The 3174-nt window shown below is 48.4% G+C and overlaps 1 long non-coding RNA gene across 1 annotated transcript; it reads left to right on the top strand.

The window, feature by feature from the left end:
• The first annotated feature begins 1155 nt into the window (after nucleotides 1–1155).
• On the top strand, nucleotides 1156–2172 carry LOC143433885 (uncharacterized). Its single transcript, XR_013070421.1, has 2 exons — nucleotides 1156–1349; nucleotides 1929–2172. It is a non-coding gene; the product is annotated as an uncharacterized LOC143433885 (long non-coding RNA).
• The last annotated feature ends 1002 nt before the right edge of the window (nucleotides 2173–3174 follow it).

The raw sequence follows: 3174 nt of genomic DNA, 5'->3' as shown, positions 1-3174 counted from the left end.
GATAGACCAGAAGGACATTGAGAGAGAAAGGAGAAGACAGAAAGGCATCCACAGAGAGGAGAGAACAAAAGGGCATCCAGAAAGAGGAGAGAAGAGAAGGTCATCAAGAGAGAGGAGAAGACAGAGGGGCTTCCAGAGATAGGATATCACAGAAGTGCATCTGGAAAGAGGAGAAGAGAGAAGGCATCCAGATGGAGAAGAGGACAGATGGGCATCATGAGAGAGGAGAGGACAGAAGGGCATCCACAGAGAAGAGAGGACAGAAAGGCATGTAGAGAGAGCAGAGAACAGAAGGGCATCCAGAAATAGGAGAGACAAAAGGGCATCGCAAGATAGGAGAAGACAGAAGGGCATCCAGAGAGAGGAGAGTACAGAATGGATCCAGAGGGAGGAGAGAACAGAAAGCCATCTAGAGAGAGGAAAAGGCCGAAGGGCATCTAGAGAGAGGAGAGAATAGAAGGGCATCCTGAGAGAGGAGTGATCAGAAGGGCATCCATGGAGAGGAGAGTTCAGAAGGGCATCCAGAGAGCAGAGAAGACAGAAAAGAATCCAGAGAGAGGAAAGAACATAAGGGCATCAAGAGAGATGAGTGGAGAGAAGTTCATGTAGAGAGAAGAGAACAAAAGTGCATCCAGAGAGAGGAGAATACAGAAGGGCATCCAGAGGGAAGATAGAACAGAAGGGCATCCAGAGGGAGGAGAATACAGAAGGACTCCCAGAGATAGGAGAGGACAGAAGGGCATCCACAGAGAAAAGAGAACAGAAAGGCATCCAGAGAGAGGAGAAAACAGAAGGGCTTCCAGATAGAGGATAGCACAGAAGAGTATCTGGAAAGAGGAGAAGAGAGAAGGCATCCAGGTGGAGAAGAGGAGAGATGGGCATCATGAGAGAGGAGAGGACAGAAGGGCATCCAGGAGAGAAGAGAATAGAAGGGCATCCACAGAGAGGAGAGGACAGAAGGGCATGTAGAGAGAGCAGAGAACAGAAGGGCATCCAGAAAGAGGAGAAGACAGATGGGCATCACGAGATAGGAGAAGACAGAAGAGTATCCAGAGAGAGGAGAGAACAGAATGGCATCCAGACGAAGGAGAGTGAAGAAGGGCATCCAGAGAGAGGAGACAACAGAAGGGATCTGGCCCGCGCAACTTCCCGCCAGCAGGAACGACGCGGCACACACAGGATCCTTCTGCAGTAAAGCTTTTATGCGTCTTGAGAGGGAGAGCATAAGCTTACAGATGAAGAGGACCCCGAGGGGGCAAAATCCCAGCCCTTATATAGGAAACTGCTCCCCGCCTAGGACGTGGCACCCAATGGTTGGCTGTAGCCCGTTGGCCGGTATTGTGTCACAGGTGAGGCAGTGCACTAGCACACGCGCAAACCATTTGTCAGTTGGTCGAACGGATGTCAGCGCCATCTTGCAACGGTGAATGTGAGGGCGGCTCCTCACATCTCCCCTTTTCTTTTAATCATCAAGCAATAGACCACCCAATGCTGAGAGCAGAGATAGAGGTCAAATCCCCAGTAAGCAAATTAGAGTAAGGCAAGATCACCCTATCTCGTGCAATGGGCAACGCCCAGCGATGTGCAAGGGCTGATATAGCCTACAACTCTCTCTGTGCCATTTTTCCTGGGGGAAGGTTATTTTAGGCACTCAACCTTCATGCAAGATGACATATCTCCCCAGAATAGGCCCATTTACCACCGCAGGGCCATTCTGCTGCAGTGCTTAGCCATGCAACTCTCCTGGGCTGCTGAAGCACACTCACTCTACCCAGTGCAGTGAGGGCAGCCTCTTGGGGTGCAAGAGCTGAGTGGCCAGCGATCTATTGCCTAAGCATAGAGAGCCAAATATCGGGGGAGGCACCTTGTTCTAGTGCCGTGAGTGCCTGGGTGACAACCACCTTGTCTCTTTTCGTTTGTGCCTTAAGCTTGCAAACCAACCAGAGGAGTAACACACCCCCACAGCAGAGTGCAGCTCTGAACAGGCCAACCCCCACCCACTCTTTGAAGAAGGAGATGGCTGAATGGATCCATGACGACAATCCCTCGGTCAAGAATAAATCAAGGCGGGTCAAATTCACCTCAATTATGGCAAAGCGCAATTTATGAAGCGTTTCTTCGAATTCTAGGGTCCAATTCTGCAATAAAAACTGAGAAAAAACTTTTGACAAATTAGTGGTGCGGGTATAATTATCATAAGGTATGGATGTTATACATAACCCAGGCATCTTCTGTTCGCATCCCAATTGAGCCAACTGCCATAAAATATCAATTTGCTCTTGAACCAGGTCAATCCTCTGATTCACTAGCATCAATCCCCCCATGATTTGTGAATTGGCAGAGGCTTGTACATCCAATGCTGGAGTGACTGATGCAGACAGTTGGTTTATAGAATCTGCCGCCTGCACCGAGGAGGATAATGCAAGGGCAGAGGCTGTAACCGATCCTATTACAGCGGCCCCTGCAATAATGCCCACTATAATGGCAGAAATTCCAAAATCTCTCCTAATTCTAAAATGGGCTAAAGTGTTGGGTGCCTCTACTGGCACAAGAACAAATCTCTGCAAGCGGGTAACCATGGCAAAAGGGAACATTGTAGCATTCCAGCAGAGAACAAAAAAGCAGGTATTAGGTGTGCATGTCAAGGTCTCATTCCAGATAAAACTATCATTGCTCACTATCCAAACAAAAGGTGGCCATACACAGACCGGAGTAGGTCCAAATGTGATGCTCTTAAACTCAGTATACTTGGTGTTAGCAGATTGCCAACTAAAGCTACCCCCCGATTTTCTTTTACCAAGGGAGCCACCAAGGGTACCCGTCCAGTCAAATGACAATTGTCCCTTAGCGGTGTCCCCCTTCCCTAGCATAACAAGGGGTGACAGATCGGTGCAACTTCCGTTTACCCCACAAAGGAGCCATTGGTCAAACGGATTCACATCTGCCTTTCTCGGATTCATGTATGTGAAATTAAATCCCATAAAGGTATCATTATAATATGTGCTAATATCTGGGGAGAAAGTAAAATATAAAACATAAACTTCCTAACAAGCGATAGCTGTTATTGGTGGGCACGCTCTGAATCTGATCATCATAAGGGATATAGGCCAAGCCCAAAGACTTATTGGTCACCGGCATGGGAATTGGGAAGGTTGTCATAATCCCCCACCATGG

Source organism: Arvicanthis niloticus, unplaced genomic scaffold (assembly GCF_011762505.2).
Source record: "Arvicanthis niloticus isolate mArvNil1 unplaced genomic scaffold, mArvNil1.pat.X pat_scaffold_845_arrow_ctg1, whole genome shotgun sequence".
NCBI classification, from domain to species: Eukaryota; Metazoa; Chordata; class Mammalia; order Rodentia; family Muridae; genus Arvicanthis; species Arvicanthis niloticus.
The sequence above is the reverse complement of the archived record's forward strand: the minus strand, read 5'-3'. Positions and strand labels throughout refer to the sequence as shown.